The sequence below is a fragment of the Puma concolor genome, chromosome C1, assembly GCF_028749965.1.
Source record: "Puma concolor isolate L17-30 chromosome C1, mPumCon1.1.hap2, whole genome shotgun sequence".
Lineage (NCBI taxonomy): Eukaryota > Metazoa > Chordata > Mammalia > Carnivora > Felidae > Puma > Puma concolor.
The window spans coordinates 192,552,840-192,577,830 of record NC_141674.1 but is presented as its reverse complement, the minus strand read 5'-3'; the positions used below and the strand labels follow the sequence as shown (position 1 = coordinate 192,577,830).

General features: G+C 38.5%; 1 protein-coding gene and 1 pseudogene across 5 annotated transcripts in view; both read right to left on the bottom strand.

The window, feature by feature from the left end:
• PARD3B (par-3 family cell polarity regulator beta) overlaps positions 1–24,991 on the bottom strand; it is a 1,009,985-nt gene that overhangs the window by 124,012 nt on the left and 860,982 nt on the right. The gene's annotated exons all lie outside the window — the stretch shown is intronic.
• On the bottom strand, positions 14,066–21,018 carry LOC147578638 (small ribosomal subunit protein uS2 pseudogene; annotated as a pseudogene).

Sequence of the window (24,991 nt, the reverse complement as noted above, 5' to 3'; positions counted from 1 at the left end):
AGAGAGGAAACATCACCATTCTACCTAATGCATTTGTTAGAAAAATGTTAAATTAAGTCATTTGCAGTCAAAGTGAACAAATTGGAGGTCTGCTTAGGTGCACCGGTGGCTCACCCTACATGCGTTCCAACAACGTGCGGTCTGGCTAAGGAGATAGCTAATTGACTATTGTTCCTCCCATCGTTTGTCCATTAGGATAAATCCAGCCTGTGGACACTGAACCTTTCAAAGACAAAGAACTGAATTAATTTTGTACTTCTACAGTGCTTAATAAATCTGACACTGTCTGGTGGTTTTCTTCATTTTCGACCACTTGACAGCTACTGTGATCACAACTTTCAGAGAATCTATTTTCCTGTGTAAAATTAGCAGCAATAAAACAAGCTAAATGGAATATGACCAAATCACAGAGCCCGTCATATCATGGAATTTCAAAAAGAATCCAGGAAGCATATTGGAGACGATTGGTATTATGCGCCTAAATTCAAAAGGCTGCTCAGAATCAGAGACACGCATTTAATATCAAAACAAATATGATGCCACTTCATTTGCAGAAGCAAACAGTATTCCTATCACCAAGGAGCAGCCTTGTGTGGTTGAGGGTCCTCACAGTAAAGGCTCAGGACCTTTTCTTTCTTAGGCTGACATTTGTATTGAATCAAGTAAGTTCTTCTTCATAATTTTTCTTTTCTAATGGACTTCCCCCTCTATATATGTTTTCAGGAGGGAAGAAAAGCAAAGGGCAGCAAAACCAGCCTTAAGTGCTTGGCAAATGATCTTCCTGAATCTGGACCTCATAAATCCTATAAAATGTTATATTTCAACAATAGGCTGCAAAAGCTTTTCTCTGCACAATGATGAAGCCTGGCTTCAAAATTTATAGTTTCATCTCAGAAATGGACTATAAAAAGAGACTGACCTAGCTGTCTATCAACTGAGTCTGACAATAGCAAATAAGGTGTGAGCTTTCAATGTCAAATATACATTTAATATTAAAATTCTCAGATTAAACATTGCGGAGGGGTTTCCTGCGCCACACATGCTTAGGGGAGTGGTGACAGATGGAGCCTGTGTTGTCATAGCAATGTCCAGACCCTGATGTGACACTTCTTTCACTGGCTACTATGAGGGCCTTATTTTCCAATACTGCCTATTCAAAGGGACCCCTCTTCTACTTGGGGGTAAGGGGGAGTCGATTAAAACAAGATCCAAACAGATGTGGCTTAGTTCTGTGCTTAAAAGACCCAGGTGAGCAATCATTCATTTTTGTCAAGAGGGGTATAAAAACCTGCATCCAAATACATCTTGATAAATCCAAATAGATTTTTTGAGGGAAGAAACAGAGGTTGATTCCAATAACTATTCCTCTTGGTAATGGAGCAAGGCTGAGGCAGAATGAAAACCTCTAATGGTAATTTGAAACAGACCCGTGCTTCCATAAAAATGCTTAACTTCACTAGGAAGCTAGGAAGTTCAAAGTGGAATGATAGGGTACTATTTTTCACCTAATTAGCAAAGATTTAAGGGGGAAAAAGAGATAACATTCAAGTTGTCAGGTATGGGGTGAAACGAACTCTCTCCTACGCTGCTATTCGAAACATGGCTTCAGTTTTCCTGGAAAATGTTGGCTACTATGCTGTAAGCCCTTAATGCATCATTTCCCTTCTAGGTATCTTAAGGAAATAATCCAAGCTGTGTAGGAAGATGTATGTAAAAAAGCGCTTATCAGAGAGTAATTCATAACACTGAAAATTCTGAAACACCCTAACTGTTTAGCATTAAGGAAAAGGTTACATAAATTAGGGTACAGTTAGGCGGTGTTGTTTTTACACAACCATTAAAAGGGATGGTTGTGAAAAGATTAATTGGCACAAAAGCACAACATAATGATAAAAAGGAAAGATCCCAAGATTTATATATGCATGTAAATATTACATATGTATAGGTGTATAAACGTGTCAGCACTATGCACAAACACAAATTCTATATTTCATACACAATGATATTCAAGAAACAAGCCCGGGAATAATCCTCTAAAATGTTAAGGATGGTCAAGTCTAGGTTGTGGGCTCATTGGCGATTTTAGGTTTGTTTTCTGCTTTAGCTTTTTGGTTACTAAAGTTAATATAAAACATTTGTTATAGAAAATTTAGAAAATAATAGTGGAGCTTAACAAAAACATGAAAGGAAGATAGATAGCCCTGGAGCCAGAACTGACTATCCTGGGGTAGAAATTTGGTATGTATCAATGGGGTAGTTTGAGAAGGAGTTTTCCTTCTATCACATTGGGCTTTCTCATCTTCTTTACCAGGAGGAAAGTTAGCAGCGAAGAAGAGTGGAACCGTGAAGGTGCCTTTGTACTCCATCAAGAAAGCCACAAATATTAGTTACTTTAAATCTAACACAGAAAGAGAGCGAAAACATTTCACTGGGGACGACGAGTGGTTGCGGATTAGGTTTACAAAAATATAAATTTGGGAGTGGAGGGGCCGTTTAAATTTAACAAAGGGAAAAAAAAGAGTTCCCCTACTCATTAGGTGTCAGACTGAATCTCACTTCTAAAACGATATACTCAAAATGGCACATTGGGAAATTTGTAGGAAAGAGGCATTTCAGTTAGTGCATGCCGCCTTCCTGCTGAATGTTATTCCACCTCTTACGAATGATGTAAGATACCACCAACAATAATGAGTGAAACGTGCCCTACCGTCAGGCAGTGGAAAACCAGTAGCGTATAAACAATTTGGATTGTAAAACCCTCTAATGGAGCTTAATAAGAGAGCTAACATTTAGACACAACAGGGCCGAGACAAGATGTGACAGTTACCATAACACAGAATCTCATTACTTTGTTGGTCGTCTGAATTATAAACAGAATTTTAAGTTTGTTTGTATTTTTCATAAGTGATCCATGAAAAATTAACCTGTGATTTGAAAGGCAGAATATTGCAATGGGTAATATGCAAAATTTATGAAAGAAGTCCTCTTTTTATTAATGAGAATGGAGAGTTTTTAGAGGTCTGGCAATTGAAAATTACCATGGGAGTTGATTATAATGGGAGACAATGGGGGGATTATATAGTAGGAAAACTATCACGGGAGATTTCCTAGCCCAGAACTCTCTTTCTTTATGAGCTTCTCCAGGAGTTACTGGCATTTGTAAAATGCCAAGCTTCTGCTCTAATGGGTCACTTCAGCTTTCAGTTTTGGTCATTTTCTTTCTTTTTTAATTTTTTTGGTCATCAGTTGCTATTCCCTCAAATCCAAGAGACTATCCATTTCTCTATTCATTTCTGTCCCGTTCTTTGCTCTCTGTTCAGCTTTTCCTACTCTCACTTATCTCCCTTCCCCCTTGTGAGAATCACAGAATCGGAGAACCAGAAGAGATGTCTACAGCTCATCTTTTCCTTGATTTACTTTGCTATACTATACGTTTGAGGACTTTCCAAGGTATCGAATGGTGTTCTAGAGAACCTGAGAGCTGTGGGGCCATTTTTCCCCATCTTGTTTTGTTCCACTTGGCTCCTGCTTCTGGGAATTTTAAGCACCAAGTAAGTTTTAAGGATAGAGAATTATTATTTCTTGGGGATGTAGTAGGTGAGGTCTTGAGAGAGACACACAGAAATCAACACAATTTATTCAGCCCACCTTTTATGATATAAATTATACCATATATTATATATTATTCCATATATATGACACAAAATATTTATTATTATAAAACCCAATATGATGGCTCCTATGTACTTTAAAGACAAAACTTGACTGTTTTAGCAATGGACAAAATTTAACCTATATTATGTTACTGATATTTTAAAAGTGAACATCTTTTTTTTAATTTATTTTGATTTTTTATTATTTTATTATTATTTATATATATAATAATATATATTATTATTATTTTATTATTATTATTTTATTTATTTTTATTTATTTATTTTGAGCGAGGGAGAGAGAGAGAGAAAGAAAGAGAGCACAAGTGTGGGAGGGTCAGACAGAAGGAGAGACAGAATCCCAAGCAGGCTCTTCACCATCAGCACAGAGCCCGATGTGGGGCTTGAACTCATGAACCGCGAGATCATGACCTGAGCTGAGATCACTTAACTGATTGTGCCACTCAGGCGTCCCAGATAAAGTGAACATCTTGGTTCTAATCTTAAGAAAACCAGGCCAACTTTGAAAGGCACTAAAGTGTGTGTGTGTGTGTGTGTGTGTGTGTGTGTGTGTGTGTGTTTTCATGTGTGTGTGTAAATCTAGAAAAGGTGTAGTTTTTCTTCTTACCTTTCCGTGACTTCATAAGTTGAGTAGACAACACAAATGATACAGTTTACGTATGCAGAGAATAACAATATGTATTAATCTATTTACACCTTTCTAAAATGAGCACAGGAGAAAGAAATCTAATTCCAAGACTATAAAAGCATTGCTGGCTAGAGGGAAGCCAGCTAAACAAAAGAGCCCTCTGACACACTGAGTGCTGACAGAGACCAACCTTGCTCTTTTTTGTTCCAAGTAAGCTGGGTGACGATTCCCTCTTCTCTACAACTGTGTATCACTGGGTTAGTGATGCTTTTGTAAAGAGGGTTTGACAACAATGGAGAGTCTCCTGCCTGCTAAACAAAAAGTGACAACTCCATTTGAAAGCTGTCCCTAGGTGTATTTTACGTGCAGAAATTATCTGTGACAGCCCCAATCAAAATAAAGTTTCATTTCGCTTGGAACACAAATGGACGATACAGTATGTTATTTGAATGGTACTGTTTTTCCCAATGAATGGTTATGATATTTTCTAGTGAGTTTCTCATAGGCTACTATTTTTAAACTTAGAAAACAAAAGTAGGTTTTCCCTAATAATGCCGTTTTTGTGTAAGCTAATGCCCGTAACTTATGAAAAACAATGTATGTAGAAAAAGGGATTGAATATATCAATTTGAAAAGCTAGCTCTGGGGACATAAAACCAAAATGTAAAGTGATAAGCCATGTTTCTACCTACGGATCCGTGGACGTATGTGGGCAATCTTACCCTGCTCAACAACACACATCAACACATGGATCCACCCACAAAGACGAAACCGTAAACAACACTTCCGTCTCCGAATTAAAGGGTATGAGCAAGGATACAACTTGCAATTTGTCAAATGTCAGACTACAAGGATCAATGCTTCCTTCTGATATCTGATACACATCATCCCTGGGCTTGAAAAATCACAACAGACTTTGTTTTAAAGAATATTTTCAAAATGCCCACCTGTCTCCTATTATAGGCCAGGGTGCTAAGAAATCTATTTGAGTTTCCCATGATTTGATGGTAAATTCCATTTAATTTTTTATACTATTTAAGATAGGCACAAACATGACTTTCTCTGCCTCCGCCCACAAAGTATCCTAAAAACCCCCAGAAGGCAGAGCCCACAGCTGTTTGAAACCTCGTTAGTTTTACAGGTACGTACGTCTTCAATAGATTCTAGGCCAGAGGACCAAAGTAGGGAAGAAGGGGGAGAGATTGCTCTGGAAATACTGCTAGTGACTTGCCTGTATTCCTTTATCCCATAGTCCTTGCTCTTTCTTGAAAGGTTGTGATATTATTATTGGAATGAAAGGATTCTCTTTTATCTTTTTTAAGGGAACATTTCTGCAAACACAAACAGTTTATAATAGTCTAACTACAAATTTTGGTAGTCCATTGCTGTAAGGGAAAAAAAAAAATTACAAAGTTGTGTGTGTGTGTGTGTTCGTGTGTGTGTGCGTGCGTGCATGCGCGCGCACGTGTGTGTTTGTAAAATTCCATTGCCGAAAGCTTTTTTTACAAATCTCATAACCCAAGTTCTCATTATCTAAGGACAGGAACACCTGGATAACAGACAAAAGAGATTTCCAGTGTGAGAGGTTAGGGAGCGTCACACTATTGTTCTAATTCCTGAAATCTGGGGTTAGTGTGAAGCACTCCTGCGGAGTTGAGCAGAGGGAGTTAAGGGATGGATCCGTGGCACTGTGGTTCACAAAGAAGGTGGCAAAAGGGTCTGAGCCAGTCAGAGAAGTGAAGCTCAAAGGGAGTATGGGGCCTTGGAAAACAAATGCTCATGACATTAAAGATTTATTTTTTATTGGATTGTTAAAGCTACCGTGGGGAGGAATAAGAAAGGGAAGGCCACTGCTGGGAGGAGATGCTTTGACATGATAACAGCACCAGAGGAAAGGCAGAGCAACCTGAACTCCTATTTTGCTTCCATTAGAGGACTGCAGAACCATATAATTTTGGAGCTGGGAAGAAGTGCTGAGATCACTTGGCCCCACCCTCCCGTCTTCCCAGACGGGGAGATGCAGAGACGGTATGTGACTCATCTGACATCTCCAACAAGGGAAGGCAGAAGAGAGGCAGAAAAGAAGAGGATTGTAGGAGGGAGAGAAAAATACATGATCCAAGGTGCTTTAAAGGCATGCCGGTTGCTGGTACTCACGAATTATGTCCACAGTTTTGATAAGAGCTGGGAGGTGTGCCCTTAGAAGCATGGATGGTATCTCTGAGAAATTACAGACCATGGAAGATGTGTCCAGATACTTGAGGTGAGCAAATCACAGTCAATTTTTTTAATGGCCAAAGCAAACTCTAGAAAACTAGAGGTTAATAAGTTCAGTGCTCATTTCAAGCAAAATTCTCTGGAATGTATCGGTAGAGGTAACTGGAGATCATCAACAAGAGTCAGTGACAAATGTTAGGTGTGCAAAGGAGTTACAAAAATGTAATTGCCAACAAGAGCCTTCTGTCTTGGTGGAGCAGCCATATTGGGCTGACTGCAGCTTCTGAATAGTAAAGACCACCTTGTGCCCTTAGAAAGTGTTTGAGGCAGAGACCAGATGGAGGAGGCAGTGACTTGTGTGTCCTGGGAAGTCTTTCACCTAGGGGAACTTGGCAAGGAGGCATTTCCTGAAGTAGGATATACCACCTCAATCCTGAGAGACAAGGGCCAGAGAAGCCTGTGGGATCACTGACACTCAAGCATCACCGCCGATCAGGGGGAAGAGACAACCGGAGGGAGGCTGTGCTGACTGGGAGGCCAGACAAGTCATACTAGCCAGGGAGGTTGGCCAGGCCAAGAGTGTGACAAGAAATCTCTGTGATCTTAAAGCTAAGAATGGAGCCACCTGGATTCATTCATTCATTTAATACATATTAATTGAACACCAGATGCCTCAGTAACTACGCTGGGATCGGAAACAAAATATAGTTCCTACTTCAATATCTCATTGAAGAAATAAACAAGTAATATCTGTGCTAAATCCTGAGTAACACATTGAACTTCACCCAGGGGAAAAAAATGCATAGAGAGAAATGGCACTATGGCCATTTAGAGCAAGGGTCTTGGGTAATGCAACCAAGGTTGTGGGCCTTAGAAAGTTGGGAGGATAAGGATAGCTTTAGAAAGAAGAGCTTCAAATAGAGAGTTATATTTTGAGAGGCATTTGTAAAAGGCAATGCATGTAGGGAACAAAAGACAATGTTCCCCAGTTCAGCCACTCTAGCATCCCAGACTGAGCCTTGTCCAGGTTAGGGCAGCGTGTCACAGGGAAAGCACAATGGATCAAAAGAAGTGCTCAAGGAAGGTTGGGCCCAACGGCATTTCCTCACTGGGGAAAGGCAGTGCACAGACAGGCCAACCAAAGCTACCCATTCTCATGGATCTTCATAGGAAAGAGTACAGGTGTGTGGCTAAGGGAGATGGAAGCCTCAAGAAGGAACCCTACATCTCTAGCTTGAGCAACTAGGTCACTAATGGTGCTCTATATTGAGGTGTTAGAGTCACAAAACAGCAGTAGTAGGCAAGAAAGGTTTGTAATTAAAAAGGGGTATTAATTAAGTGAAGACCAAGTCTGTCATTATAAAATTCTGGAGACATGACATCTTGAGAGGATGATCAGTTTACCAAGATTAAGAGTTAAACACAAGGAAAGAAAAGGTTCTGCTCTAAAGCACCTTCTTCACTCTTCCTGGCTAGAATGAATACCACTGGTAAGGGAGGAAGGATTGCAGTTAAATGAGAATCACATGGGTGTTATACTGTTATAATTAGTCACCTTCTGCCTGAGTTAGCTGTTGACAAATCTTTATATGATGGGACTACATGTACTCCTGTGTGAAGGCCGGGCTCTATTCTCCTGTCTCAGGTAGACTTTTAAGTTGAGCTAGATCGTTGGTTCTGTCTTCTTCCAGGCAAAACAAGGACAGATCTGGGATGTGATTAGACTTGCATCTTGTCTCACTCAGCCCATTTTGAGATTACCTCACTGTGTAGCAGCTGACACTTAAGTTGGGGCACATCTCTCTAGAGATGGAAAAGGTAGAGCTGACAGATCTGTTCCCTGGGAGTGGAAATTGATTGTTTATGTGTCTTTTTCTTACTCTTGCCGGTAAACTCTGTGAAAGAGAGCAGCAGTTTGGGGTGTAAGATAAGAAAAAGTTTCCTGCCGTGGGAGCTACCCTTAAATGAGAGGGTCTTCCCATTACCCGGTACTCCATATCGGGAAAACTTCAAATGGAAGCATCGGCCACCATTGGAAGTATGTTGAAGGGATTGTGGTATGTCCAATATGGCAGCTAATAGCCATACGTGGTTGTTGAAAACTTGAAATGCAGCTGGTCCAAACTGAGATGTGCTGCAAAATGTAAAATACACACCAGATCTTGAAGACTTAATATGAATACAGGAGTGTAAGACAGCTCTATAATAAGTGTTTTGAATACATGTTGAAATTATATTTTGCACATATTGGGGTAGATAAAACATAGTGTAAAACTAATTTTACTTCTTTAAATGAGGTTACTAAAAACTTAAAATTCTACACGCACTTCCCGTGATATTTCTACTGCACAGACCTGCTGTAAACTAATGTCATGCAGCCCCACTGTCCTGACATCAGGCTGGTCTTAATGATTCTGTTCTTGATTTGACTGTTTCCCACATAGAGAAGAAATTCTCATTAATTGAGACCATCTTCCCATTTGTTACAACTCAGTGGCATTTTCCCATAATTAATAAACACACTGAGATGCAACCCAACCTCCAGAAAAAAATTTCTTGTTTTCTTTCTTTCACAGTTATAAATGGTTCTAGTGGTATCAACTTTTGTTGTTGTTGTTGTTGTTGTTCAAAAAAAGGGAATAAATAATTTAATCTCAAATACTGGCATTCAAACAAAAACACCCAAAAGCACATACTCTAAAAACTTTCATGCAAACTAGTTTCGGGTGCAGGTCAACGGGGATGATATCCTTTATCAGAGAAGTTAATACCTAGTTAAAATATTACCAATCCACAAATAATACATGATTTTAATATAATGGCCTTTATATCAAATGATGGGATAAATAGAGCCATTGAGACTCTTAATTGAATGGGGTGTGGTGGGAAACATGGATTAGTTATTTGCAGTGAAAAACCTTTTCTTGGCAGGTTTGTAACAGTGCTCGAGAAAAGAAATCCAAATTTATGTCTACTCATATGTGGAGTCGGAGCATCAGAGCATGTTGCTAAAGTGCAAGCAGCTTCTCAGAGAGCAGCAAGAGGTCAAAACAGGGACCCTGCTGCAGGCCCAGGGCGGCAGTCACAAAACCAGCATGACCAAAGAAAGCCATCCTCTCCCTTCCAGGAAACAGAGCCCGAGCGAGGCTGTGGAATGTTCTGGCCCATTAAGGCATGAGCTTTCTTGGCCATCTCACTGATAGGACGACATGACAGCTGAAACTTCAGAAGGTCTTAAAAAGATTTGCTGCATATTTATTTTAAATGATTAAAACAATGCCAACGAAGCACTGCCTTTTTCTGGTCTGCACCCTCGCTAGTCACAGTGTGGTCCCCGGGCGAGCTGCACCGGGAGCTTGTTAGAAATGCAGAACCTCAGGCCCACCTTGGCCCTCTGGAATCAAAATCTGCATCTTAACAAGATCCCCTGGTGGTTCGCATGCAGTGCTTGAAAAGCCAAGCTTTGCCTTTGTAGAAATACAGTCTCTGTCACAGCTGCTTCCTTTCTGTATGGAGAACCCCACGGAAGGTGACCTCCCGCATCTTACTTTGCTTATGAAAAGAGCACCAGCGAGTTGGGGATCCTGGTTGGAGGTAGCTTCCTACCCATCACTGGTCAATTAATGCAGCTTTTAGCTGCAATTATTGGACATCACTGCTCCCCAGATGCTTCTGGCGTCTACAAACAAGTTTTTACCCCATCCTTTCCATGGCACCGGTTTTCTCCCGGAAGTACTTATTTTCTTTCCTTTTGCATCAAGTTGATTTTTGCCAGAATGGAAAAGCTTTGAATTATCAGTTTTTCTAACGTGAACCACTAATGCCTTTCTTAAAGCAGAAGGTGCTTGCCACTCAAACGCCCATAATTGCAGCAAGAATTGCCTCTGGCCTGGGGACTGTTATTCAGCAGCACTATTACTTCCCACAAGGAAAGGTTACAGATTTGGACTTTTTGCACATGGGGGAACAAAAATGAAATAGGATTCCAGAGAAAGAAAAATAATTTTTAAAAAAAAAAATTTTTTTTTTTTAACGTTTATTTATTTTTGAGACAGAGAAAGACAGCATGAACAGGGGAGGAGCAGAGAGAGAGGGAGACACAGAATCTGAAACAGGCTCCAGGCTCTGAGCTGTCAGCACGGAGCCCGACGCGGGGCTCGAACTCACGGACCGCGAGATCGTGACCTGAGCCGAAGTCGGACGCTTAACCGACCAAGCCACCCAGGCGCCCCGAAAAATAATTTTTAAAAAAGAATTCGATAGTCAACATAGCACAGTGGTTAAGTGTCTAGGCTCTGTGTTCGGGGTAACTAGGTGTAAATCTTGGCCCGGCCCTGATGATATCAGGCCAGTTCCTTGTCTTCTCTGCAACTAGGGTTCCTCATTTGAACCTTGGGGACAGTCCTAGTACCACCTGGTCAGGTGGTCAGAAGGTGAGGTGATACATGCAAAGCAATCACTACAGCATCTGCCATAGCAAATTCTCAATAATGTGTAGTGTTGGCTATTATTATTCATAATCCTTAATTTTATTTCTTATCAACATACATAGTTTGGTTTCTGAGTGACATTAGGCCAAACTTCAGTTGCATTTAACTAAATATGTAGATGTAAATGCAGCAAAACAACTTCTTTAAAACATGCTGAAATGTCAAATTGCTCTCATTGTCCATAGACCAGGAGGAAAACTATTTGACTTACTAGAAATACAACAAAATCCTACCATTGCAATGGTGCAGGTACACAGCCTCAGCATTATAAGGTACACTGTTGAACCTAGAGCAGCCCAGTGCCGACTAATTAACTTTTCAAGACCTCCAAGGGGTCTCCTGGGTGTTTTCCAGGTTTCACCAAGCCAAAGAAGGCTGGAGAAGAGGAAATGGGATTAACTTCTTGATTGGAAGGGTGATTAAACACTGGAACAGGATACCAAGGGAGGCTGCAGGATTTCTATCTCTAGGGAACTCTTAAACAGGAGACACAACTGTCTGGCCTACATGATTCGGGTCTTCTGCCTGGAAGCAGGCAATTGAATGAACTCAAAAGAAAAATTATCTTTAATGTTCATGTTTTTTTAAAAAACAGGCAGAATTAATTTCCTTTCCAACTTATAGGAAAAGACACTCCTGACCGCCCTCCACCCCGAGGTTCCCAGCTCCCCTCCTTGACCACTCTAACTGTCCTTAGCACGGCTGTGATTTACTTGTTCACATGCCTGTGTCTCCTCCACGAGACAACACAGTCCCTGAGGCGAGGGCACGGTTGTTGCATAGGCACACATGGACACCTGATTCAGAAGAGGAGTGGGGTGGCCATTTAATTGCACAGATGGGAAGGCAGTTAAAAGAGTCTTTGAGAAGTGCCAGGGTGGCTCAGTTGATTGGGCAACTGACTCTTGATTTTGGCTCAGATCATGAGCTCACAGTTCGTGAGTTTGAGCCCCACATGGGGCTCCATGCTGACAGTGAGGAACCTGCTTGGGATTCTCTCAGCCCCTCCTATGACCTCTCTCTCTCTCTCTCTCTTTTTCTCTCTCTCTCCCTTTCTCTCTCTCTCTCTCTCCCTCTCTCAAAATAAGTAAAATAAACTTGAAAAAAAAAGAGAGAGAAAACATTAAAAATATAAAAGAAATAAAAGAACTTTTGATATTTTCCTACACACAACTTTGAGGTAGCTGAGTCATTCATTTATTCAATATTTATTGAGGTGAGCTATGACAAATGAATTAAAAAATAGTTTTATACCACCTCCCATGCACAAGGTAAACCTTCCCCTGAAGAACCCATGGTAGAGCCAGAAGTACACAATGCATTCTTGTACCTCCATGGAGATAGCAGTTTTAGATTTAAAGAAGTATCCACAACAGGCGTGTCTGGGTGGCTCAGTGGGTTAGGCGTCTGACTTCAGCTCAGGTCATGATCTCGTGGTTTGTGAGTTCGAGTCCCACATCAGGCTCTGTGCTGACAGGTCAGAGCCTAGAGCCTGCTTCAGATTCTGTGTCTCCCTCTCTCTCTGTCCCTCTCCCCCTCGCACTCTGTCTCTCTCTCTCTCAAAAAGAAATACACATTAAAAAAAAAAAAAAAAAGAAGTATCCACTGTAGGTTGAAAACAATATACTGCAAATCTTGGCCTCTCTCACAGAATTAGAATAGCTTCTTAAAAACCCCATGGGTTTTACCTACTCTAACTCAGAACCATGCAACACGTAGAAAAGAAAGAAAATATGGCTGGCTACCTGAGATGAAGGTTTTAGTGCAGATCCCTTCAATCTAACACTTAGCACTAGTCCATTTTCCTACTTGGTAGCTTTTATTCCAAAGGAACATCCCTGAGGCTACCGTTATGGCTGCATGGTGTGTGAGAAGGGTGGGTTTTCCTCCTTCAGGAGGCCTGCTTTGTGAAAATGCTCTCTTGGTAAACAGAAAGGCCACAGTCTATCAGGATTTCAGTTCAGCATGCAAGTGACTGGCCTATAAACATAATTTTTTAACAGCTTTTCTTCAGCAACTCTGACTGTTTAATTAATCTTCAGCCATTAACCATTCATTTAAAATGCCACTTACGAAATCTTAATTTTGCACATTATCAGCTGGTTCACAAATAGCTAACCATGAGCAGAAGCATAATGATCTCTCTCTCCCTGTTCTTAGAACTTACCAAGCTTATAGCCAATTTTGGCTTCTTAATTAACCATATGCATATAAGCACTTAAATTAAATGACAGTTTTTTTTTTCTCAAGAATTAATGTGCAGTGAAATGTTAACACTGACATCATTCTGCTGTCTTTTGAAGGGCTTGAATGCAGTGCCTTGGCCAGGCCACAAGTACTGTGGATGCCCAAAGGTGATACAGGTGCGAGAATGGTCCTCAGACTGGTTGAGTTCCCCTTGTTGATTTTACTCTTGCAATGATATTATGCATGCATTGTTCAAATTCTTCAACTTTCATCTTTTAAGAAAACTAAGAGAGGTCATCCCCAAGACATTCTTTAGCACTGGGCATTCAGAAACAACAAATCCAGCAGCATATTCCTTTTCTGTGGTTGACCCCAATTAGGTGAGTCAGTTCAAACCAAATAAGAGGGCAGGGAAAGATATTCAGGGCAAAAAAATAATTGTCAGCTGATGCTAAACTGACTTTTTCTCTAACTAGGCCTCTGATTATTAGAGCCTACAGAGAAATTACTTGCAATTTTACAGGTGTCAGCTGGGGTCGAGGTCCAAGCTAAAAACTGGGCACAGAATTGTTCAGGATGGTTCATCATAGAACAGGAAGGCTTTGACCCATGAGCCAGTGCCTGGGTCATAGCTGAGATTTGATGGATAGCCCCCATCAAAACCAGCTCCAGTCTTTAGGGACTAGACTATGAGTCTGTAATTGATTTGATTGGTGGCAGTAATAAACATTATATTTTGGAGAATTATGGTAATCTTGGGCATTTTTCTTTTTCTTGTGTCCAAATACACAGATTCCAAGGACAGGGCTAAAAATAATCACAAATGAAAGTTGTGTTGCATCATCTACTAAAACTCCATGCTCCTGGAATGAGGAAAATTGTTAGAGGGTTTATTAAAAATGTTTTACAACACTGTGGGAGTGAAAATGGGAAAAATAGCAGACCATTTTCTGAATCACAATGTGAATTGAGGTACAACACCTCTGAATTCATTAAACACGTAGTGTAGGAGACACATCGGTGGTTATGAGCCTCGTTTTAGTTATATTATACCTGTGCAAATTACTGAAGCTCGTTTTGACTGAGAATTCATGTGCAGGTGTCAAAAAAAAAAAAAAACCCACAACCAAACAAACATTGACTGTAATTAGAAACATAAATGTACTGATTGACGAAAGAACTTAGAACCAAACATGCGCATAAACAATTTGAGTCTCAGCAAACTTGGCATTTTGTAATCCTGTTAGCAATTCAGTTTTTAATCCAAGTAAGTACTTAAAATACAAGCATATCTTGACTCTGCAATTTCTGAGGCTGGATTCCAAGAGAATGACAATTTAGCCTCCTGGAAGACCTTTCAGGCTGAAAGGAATCATGATAGCTTTCCAAAGAACAATGTATAAAATTCACTAAGCTACGTCCATTCTGTGATTCCTTCACTGATCATCAATTCATCTAATAAACATGTATTGGGTACCTACTATGTGCTAGCCTCTGGGGATGCAGATATTGAAGGTAAGTCTTGCTCACAAAAAGGTACAGTCTGGTTAGGCCAATGTGCAGTCACCCACAGAGTTTCGTTTTGATTTTAGTATTTTCCCTTTCAAAAACTCCCTGAGCATTTTCCTTTGAGTTAAGAAAGTAAAGGTGACTGTCAAATTGTTGAAAGAAGGAAGACAACTTAACCTAGTGACTCAACCAAGTACGGAACCCAGGCCACCAGTATCAGTGCCATGGGCAGCTTGTTAGAAATGTCAATTTTAGGGCTCCACCTCAGAACTACTCAGTCAGGAACTTGGTGGTTCAACAAGCCCTCTAGGTGATTCTGATGCAAAGCTCACATTTGAAAACCATTACCATGGATACTTAAACGTTGATCTTTAACTGCAGAAGCATACATGTGTCAGATTAATAAGGCGTCTCCTAGCCCTGAGAGTAAGTGAGGGGTTGGAAATGGGTTAGATTTCTGGGAGTGAGGATGCATGTCCCTGAATAGGCTGAGAATGATGGGTGCCCTGAGACGTGGTGAAGAAAACGGGGAACCTTTTCTATATTGTGAATCTGTGCTACGGCATACCTCTTGGGCCAGTGAAGAAAAGGTACCATACAGACTGATTAACTCATCCTCTTTGTTCTCTGTCTGGTGTTGGCAAGAGAAACTTCTTTCCTTCTTCCCACATGCCAACCTTTCCACATCAGGATTTCCCCCCATGCTGCTCTTCTGTCTGCAATGCTTTCATTTCCCTTTCACCACCAAACTACTCTTGGCTACGCACTCTTCAAGTCCCAACTTAAATGTCACTTTCTCAGCTAATCTTTCCTTGATCCTTCACGATGTCAAATATGTTTCTAGCACCTGGTGCTTCTCCTTGGTAGTACTTATGATTAAGGAGTATTTAATATTTGTCTTCTCTAGTAGATCATAAGTTCCATGACATTAAGGACTTTGTCCAAATCTCACTCAATAAATATTTGTTGAACGAATGGGGATTTTTTTTTATTTATTTAAGAAACTGTTTCTTTTCTGTCAACCTTATTTCCAATTTGTTTGCCTTTGTGGAAGAGCAGCTTAAGACTACTTAGTGGTTGCTGCTAAGCATTCAGTGGTCTGAGCAGTGGGAGGTATAGACCAGTCTTCAGTGGGGGTGCTGAGCACTCCAGTCTTCAGTAGGGAACTTCATGCCTTCAGACCAGCCTGCAACTTCAGGTTGAGTAGCAATGAACTCAGGAGCAGGAGCAGTCCATTCACCCTGAAATTCCTCCTTGGACACAGCCTTTTCAGCAGTGGCCTGCTCTTCCTTTTCAATCTCCTCAGGATCTCTGTAGAAGTAGAGATCAGGCATGACCTCCCAAGGGTGTTCATGGGCAATGGTGCCATGCATGTGCAGAACTTCCCAGGTCAGCATCCACCACATAAGACCCACTGAGTGAGCTCCCTTGTTGTTCAGGGATGGCAATGTCCACAAAGCACAGGGAAGAGTCAGTTACACAGACCAATGGTAGGCAGGTTAACGTAAGATGCCTCTATGAGAGGCTGGTAGTCAGCCCTGGCATCAGGAACCACCATAGGCCTTGGCTCTCAGAAGGCTGCCTGGATCTGGTTAGTGAAGGTTCCAGGAGCAAAGTGGCCAGTAACAGGAGTGGTTCTAGTAGCAACAGCAAACTTCAGCGCAGCTCAGTGGCCAGTATTCCTGGATGACATGACACTGACATTAGCTGGGTTTTCAATGGCAACAATGGCATGGAATGCCAGCAGAGACTTCTCCCAGGTTCCCTTCAGATTTATGGTAGACACCACCACTTTTCTTTATTGATGTGCTCTTCCATCTGCAAGTCAAGGTTGGTGCCACCTAAGTGGGTTCCTGTTGCAAGGAATTTGAGGACAATCTCCTCCTTCATTTGCAGGACATTAAGGGCTCCTACAAACTTGTGAAAGGCTCCCGTGAAGCAACAATGGGAACACAAAACAATGCCATATGGACACGTCCCTGGGTGGAAAGGCCGAATGGGGAGTTATTAAATCATAAATTATATGGAATTCAAATGAGTATTAAAGAACCATGTTTCCTAATACATCATCAGTGGTAATCCCCTTTTCTTATATTTTTTAGATATTTCTATTTTCTACTTCCTTGCCTGATGGATCTAGTAAAGGAAAGGGCATCTTAACCAACAGTGGCAGAAAAATGAGAAAAGAAATGGCTAACATTTGTTTGAGCACTTAATATGAGGCAGCTAGTATTATAGGTTTGAGCTGCATTAACTCTTCAAGTATCTAAAAATTCTATGAGACATGGTATCATTTTTTACCCTGGAGGTGAAGAGAGGCTCTGAGATGTTAGATATTCTAGTCAAGGACCACAGAGTGGTAGAATTCAGATTTACACCTACGATTCATACCCAACTTCAAATTCTATGCTTTGACCACTAGAAGAAAGATAATCATCTCAAGAGAAGTAATAAACTGACAGTTAAATACTGTTCAAGGGGCAACACAATATATGCAAAAGGTCTTAATACTGAGAATATATTAACTGCTCAATGAATACTATTATTAGATACCATCACCATCATCATCACTTCCCTCATCCTTAGTCTTGAAAATCCTCATAAATATGCTTCTAGAGCCTAAAACCCACATCTGAACAGATTCTGGACATACTTTATTTGATAATAGTTAAGTTTGGAGAAATCCTCTCACAGACAAAAAAGACCCAAAAGGAAATTTGCGAACTGAGCCTCTTCAAAAGTATAGACTCAAATGATATGAAAATCACCATTGAAGTCTACTGCTTTACATTTTTTGCTTCCCAGTAAATCGGTTTTGAGACTTGGAAATCACATACGCTTGTGAAAGTTGTTTTCCAGGCTCTAAACTGGAATAAGGCACATTACAAGCCTTTTGGTACTATAATGTCCCAAAGTTCTAAAACACTTAGATCTATATCTGCTTCTTGTTCTTGGCATTTCTCAATTTTTGCTCACTTAAGTCCCCAGAAAAACCAATTTTTAAGACATTTGCCAGCTTTCACCAATACCGGCCTCACTATCAAAATAAAAAGGCAGGAACAAAGCTGCAGCAAGCAGAAGCCATGGTAGAAGTGGAGCGCTACCGGATTATTTCTTTTTATGGAAGAACGGAGACATTAACTGCAAGAGAAAACAAACCTATCCTTCTCTTGCTCGATATGGTCACTGAAGTGGTGACGATGGCCTGGAGGGTCTCTGAGTGAGAGCATGGTAGGGAGAGACACTGTTTGGAAATGCTATTAATGTAAAGGTTCACAAGACCAATGCTCAAGAGCATAGAGTGACTGCTCTTCTGTGGGGCATCAACAAGAAAGGCCAACATGAAAAACACTGAATGCTAATGCTAATGACCAATCTCTTCTACACCTTGCCCCAAATCAGTATGTATTTAAATTCAAATCTGAAATTGTTTATGAGTGCCTGCTCTGTACCAGATCCTATACATGTGGCCTTCATATATAGTAGTATGTTTAGTCCATTAATAACAAAGTGTATTAACTATAAATTTACATTGTCATAACATTAACACTTAACATTAAAAATGGATATGGGAGTTCCATTTTTGGTAATGGTAGAATAGTCTGCTGCATTCTCACTTTCATGAGAAGAACCAGAATAGCTGGACAAACATGAGGAAAAAACCTGCTCGAAGGCATTGGAGAATGAAAGGAGCCAGAACTTGAGGGACCAAGATTGATTCTGACATGTTGATAAGCACACTGAATCAAGCTTAATATTCTGTGGTACTTTTCTCTGCAAGTTTTTTGCTAATTCATAAGTGGCATAGAATCAGATGCTAAAAAAAAAAAAGAAAAAATGAGAAGAGCTTAAAGGCTAAGGGACTTGGAGACTAAGAAGAGATTTTGACATTCTTATAAGATTGGCAAGATAGAAATTAGAGTCCATGGTCTACTTAGAAAGAAGGGTCTGGTAAACAACTCAGATTTACAGTTAGGAAAACAAAAAATACATCCCAGGAGGACAGGTAAATGACAAATAGAGTACCTTTTACAACAACTAAAATCCAGCTTCCAGTCATCTAAATCTCAGATGAGAATAAATCAATATGGCCCTAAACTGCCTGGCAGAAACAAAATAAGTCCTCTCTGGAAAAATAGCGTTGGCCTGACATTATTTCTACAATTTTCAAGCACTATATCAAGCATTCAGTCAGTGTACAACAGGAGATAGGACCAAAGGACTGAAAACAAAGTGGAAAATCAAACAATAGCTAATTAAGATACTTCTATGATTAGGCATGGTCTTAAAATAACTGTAATTGATATAGTCAAGAAAAAGATGAAAAGATGGAGAATTTCATCACAGAAGTATAATCTCAGGGTAAATTAAATGGACATGTTAAAACTGAAAACTACCATAACTAAAAATAAGAGCTCAATAGATGGGTTTAATAGAAGATTGGACACAGATGAAGGCAAGATCAGTACACTGGAAGACAAGGCATTCAAAAATAACCAAACTGGATCAAAGGTTTAAAAAAAAGAAGAAGCACAGAACAGAGAGCAAAAAACATGTACCTGTATAAAAAGATCTAATATTTTTGCATCATTAGAGTACCAAAAAAAGAGAGAATTGGACAGAAACAACAGTTGAAGAGATATTGGCTGAGAATTTTCCAAAATTGATGAAAGACAGATTTAAGAAGCTCTACAAACCCTTACCCAGTTTTAAACACAACAACATGTATGCACATGCACACACATGTAAAGCACATTTTAGTAAAACTGCTGAAAACCAAAGACAGGGGAAAACTTTAAAGCAAGTGAAGACAAAAAGGTACATTATCTTCAAAGGAGTAACTGACAACAGACTTTGGTGAAGACACTGAAAGCCAGAAACAATGGAATGCTATTTTTAAAATGTTGAAAGAAGAAAAAGATCTGATAACTAGATACCCAGAGAAAATACTCTCAAGAAGTAAAGAAAAAATTAAAAAAAACCCATTTTTTAAAGGAAATAAAAACTGAGAAGATGTGCTACATTACAAGAAATACTAGGGAAGTCATAATGGTTAAAAGGAATAATATTCTAGATGGCAGCAAAGATATCCAGAAGGAAATAAAGAGAAATAGATAGAGTTAAATAGTTACCATATAAAACAATAATTACAGTGCACTTTATGGTTCAAAACATATGTATATTTAAAATACATGAAAATATAGCCTAAAAAATAGGAGGGGTTAAATGTTGTTGAAGTATTCCAAGTTCTACACATTGTTTAGGAAATGAAAAAAGTACAATAAAGCCTTGGATTATGAGTAACTTGTTCTGCAAGTGTTCTGCAAGATGAGCAAACATTTATAATACATTTTAACTTGATAAATGAGTGATGTCTTGCAATACAAGTAGTATGTGATGCTGAACTTCACATGATCACAACTGAACCAATCGTTCTTGTCACTCTCTCTTGCTGCGGGATTGTGGGTGATCCTCTCCCATGCTTTGATGCTTCATCTCAGGCTGCTGTGTTAGGTAGAAATCAGTGATTTTTCAGAACTTTGGAAGGTGCCCACAACTGGAACTAGTGTATTTTTTATCACTTCAAAGCATCTATGGACAGTCCTTTGCTTTTCCATAGAAGAGTAAACTTAGGAATTCTTTGCTTCATTCTAGGTCAGGCTGACTGCAGATATAGACTCTTTCCTCTGCTGCCTTATTGTCAGTTAAACTTAATATAGTATATGACAAGAGTTTATTAATACTGTACTGTAGTCAACATCTGAGTGAGCATATACAATGGTCCCCATGCATAAAAAGATTCCACGGAGACAACAGATAGCAGTGATTCTGTTAGTGATAGTGAAAGTCGTCCTACACAGTAACCCTCTTCTTTCTTGTCTCCCTCACACCAGCCACGAAAGTTTTTAAAGGTAAGTGCAGGTTTGTTTATTTTTCTTCATATTTTGCATTCTCTTTATTATTTTGTGTTATATCACAGTATTGTATCATCTTTATATGAATATTTGGAATGAATCATCTGAGTTTCCATGATTTCCTATGGGGAAATTCATTTTGATATACAGGTGCTTTGGATTACAAACATGTTTCTAGAACGAATTATGCTCACAAACTAAGGTTTTACTACACTACTTTATTTTGAAATACAATAAATGAAGAATGCATCTTTTGAGTATTAAAGGAACTAAAAGGAGGGTAGAAGAATGCATAACAAACTCACAGAGGTTACATAAAATTGACTCATATAAAATTCTTGGTTAAAACATTTTAAAAAAGGAAAAAAAAGGAGAGAAAAATAAACATAGAATAGGTGGAAAAATAGAAAATAGAGAATAAGTTAGAGATTTAAACCAAATTATATCTGTAGTATTAAGTGTAAAACAACTAAATACTACAATTAAAATATAAATTGACTGGATATCAAAACAAAATCTATTATATGCCTCTTTATAAAAGACATACTTTAAATGTAAGGATCCAGAAATGTTGAAAATAAAAAGATGAAAAATATACACTAAACAAATATTAAGCAAAAGAAAGATGGTACAGCTATATCAATATCAGACAGAGTAGACTTTGAAGCAGTAGTCATTACTAAGAATAATGTAATAAAGGGTTAATAATGTAGTAAAGGGTCAATCCTCCAGGAATACATGACAACCATACAGTTTTATGAAACTAATAACAAGCTTCAAAATATAGAAAGCAAAAGTTGACAAGACTAAAAGGAGAAATGAATACATCCACAACCATAGGAGGTTATTTTAATTTTAAAACAGAAAGTAAAAAATCTACAGAGCATATTCTCTGACAAAAATGTGATAAAATCAACAACAACAACAAAAAGGAAAATCTCCCATTATTTGGAAAGGAAACAACACACTTCTAAATAATCCACGGATCAAAGAAGGTTCAAGGAAAATTAAAAAACAAACAAACATTGAACTGAATGAAATATAAGCACAGTATGTCAAAATACATAGGATACAGCTAAAGCAGAGCTGGAGAGAAGTTTATAGCATTAATGTTTCCATTAGAAACATTCCATAAATGTCTCCATTAGAAAAAAAAGAAAGTCCCAAATACAAAATCTAAACTCCTTATTTAAGAAACTAGAAAAAAGAGAGAAAAAGCAACAAAGCAAGTATAAGGAAGGAAATAATAAAGAACAGTAATCAATAAAACTGGAAACAGAAAAATAATAGAGGAAATTAATAAAACAAAATAAATAGTTGGTTATTTGAAAAAGTCAATCAAATTGACAGCTCCAACAAGACTGACAAAGCAAAAAAAGAGAGAGGACAAAAATTACAAATGTCAGGAATGAAACAGAGGGTGATATAACAGGCTCTGTGGTTCAATAAGGGAACATTCTATCAACAGAACAATAAAGAAATGCTAGGAACAACTCCATATGTAAATTTGACAACTTAAATGGACCAACTCCTGGAAAGGGGAAGCTACCATGATTCACACAACATGACATAATTGGAGTAGTCTTGTAATTATTAAGGACATTGAACTATAATTAAAAACCTCCCAAAAAAGAAATCTCTAAGCCTAGATGGTTTCTCTGGAGAATTCTACCAAACGTTTAAAGAAATAACACCAGTTATACACAATGTCCTCCAGAAAAAAAGAGGCAACACTTCCCTTCCCATTCAATGAAGCCAATGAATCCTGGTATCAAACCCAATGAGAGTACAAAACAAAAGAAAACAATAGACCAATATCTTTCATGAACATAGATGTAAAAATTCTTATTAAAATATTAGCAAATGAAATTAAGTAATACACAAAAAGAATTACATATCATGACCAAATATGTTTTATTCCAGGATGCAAGGGTGGCTCAATGTTTGTAAAACCATAAATGTAATCTAAAATGCTAACAGGCTAGAAAAGAAAAATCATATGATCATATAAGATGAAGCAGAAACATCATTTGACAAAACTCAACATCCATTTATGATGAAAAAAAAACCCTCATAAAACTAGAAACCAAGGATAATTTCCTCAATTTGATAAATATATATATAAAAAAAACCTAAGTGTAGCATGATATTCAATGGGGGAGAGAGAGTATGCATTTCTCCTAAGATCAAGAAGAAGTCAAGAATATTTGTTCTCACATTGCTGTTCAACATAGTACTGGAAATTCTAGCCAGTGCAATATGGCAAGAAAAGGAAATAAAAGGCCCAAAAGATATAAAAAGAAGAAATAAAGCTTATGTTCACACAAAAACCTGCAGATGATTATTTATAGAGTTCTATTTGCAGTAGCACCAAACTGGAAACAACTATAATTCTCTCAATAGGTAAATGATTGAACGAATTGTGGTGCATCCATACCATGGAATATTACACAGCAATAAATAGGAATGAACTACTGATACCTACGAGAGCTTGGATGGATCTCAAGGTCAACAGGTTATGTGAAAAAAGCCAGTCTCAGAGGTTACATCGTTCCCTATTTATTTCATTCCATTTAGGTAGTATTCTAGAAATACAGAATTATAGAGCTGGAAAACAGATTAGTGGTTGCCGAGGGCTGGGGATGGTGGAAAGAAAGGTGTGTAACTATAAAGGGATAGCATGGGGAATATCTCTGTGGTGATTAAATAGTTCTGTATCTTGTCAAATTCCTGGTTTTCATATTATACTATAATTAATTATATTGATGTAACTATAGGTAGACTTCACTAAGAAAACTTAGTGAAGAGTACAGGGATTTCTCTGCACTATATTTGCAACTTCCTGTGGCTTTATAAAAAGTTCAGAATAAAGAGTTAACAATAACTATGACTATATAAAATGTGACTATATGTAATAACTATAAGCATATGGTTATGAAAAAAGCAAATAAAAATATATGAAGTCATATTGGCTCACCAAATTAAAAACAAAAACAAAAACTACTAAATGGAGAAGAAAGAGCTGTTTAGAATTTTCCACCCAACTTCAGTTCATTCCTAGGTGATTCCTAGTAATCTTAATGATAGAATGGTGTAAATGCCTAGATACTAGCATATATAATATTAACTTAAGCTTGAATGATTCTTATTAACTGACAGATGCTTTTTTTTGTATATATCTGTATATAGTATGTATATATGTAGTTAAATTCCTGTAACAGTCTTATGTAGGCACTATACTTATGCTCACTTTATAGATGAGATAACTAAGCTAGTGAGAAGCTACAACATCAGTAGAGAAAGTGGCATAAGAATATCCAGTCAGGCTTTGCTCTGGCTCAGGCCCAGACCACCTACTGACCTTGATGCAGAAAGTCCACTGTATTTGCATTGAAGAGAATATTTCTCCTAGCCTTGTGCTCAGAGATGTTAGCAATTTGGAAAGTGAGAGGCTGAGTAATGACCAAGTTTGAGGGAATCCAGAGTGCTTGCTCGGGATTAATTAAAAGTCTCTGTAAAGTTACATCTCTTGAATTCTATTTCTGGATGGGTTCATATCAATCCTCAGTCAGGTCTCCAGAGGGGATGGTATTCTACCACATATAAATATTAAAACATCTCTAAGATGTTGGATATTTATGAGTACTAACATTAAAACTATCTTTTACTGCCCTTTCTCATCCCACTGATTATTTATTGTTTGAAAAGATAAATACAGGAAAGCAATTGACCTAACAATGGCCTATACCTGATTACACATTGCATTAAATACAGAAATTATAAAGAGGGCTCTTTGGAATCTGTCTTTAACATCAGCAAAGACTGTAATGAAAAGGTATGTGGCTTAGCCTAATAGATTAATGCAAACCACAGGTCACAAGAGGCCTGGAGTAAGTGTGGTAGATTAACACAAATCTAGCACTACTACAGAGAGGTAAGTCAAGGCCCAAGGATTCCGATATGTCTTTGTACCTCTGTAGCCTTGAGTACAGTGCTTTGTACATGATAGGCATCTAATATTCTTTTAATGGAATGAATGAATGAATGAATGAATGAATGAATGAGGGACAGAAGGATGTCTGGCAGGTGAGGAACAACAGGCAAGCTTTTTGCATGGGCTTAGTGGCTTTGACCATTTTTTACTGTAATCTACAGTAACAAATGAATTTTGCATCATGTCCCAGTGCTCAGCTACATACATGCCCTCCATATATATACACATGTGTACATTTTACATACACATAGAATCTAATTAAAATTATTAAATAATTCTTACACTTATTATAAGCTATGCAGTGATCTTTTCTATCCTATTTTCTTAAAAAAATGTTGATTGATTTCAGGGTGTACTCATAAGTTACAACCTGCAGT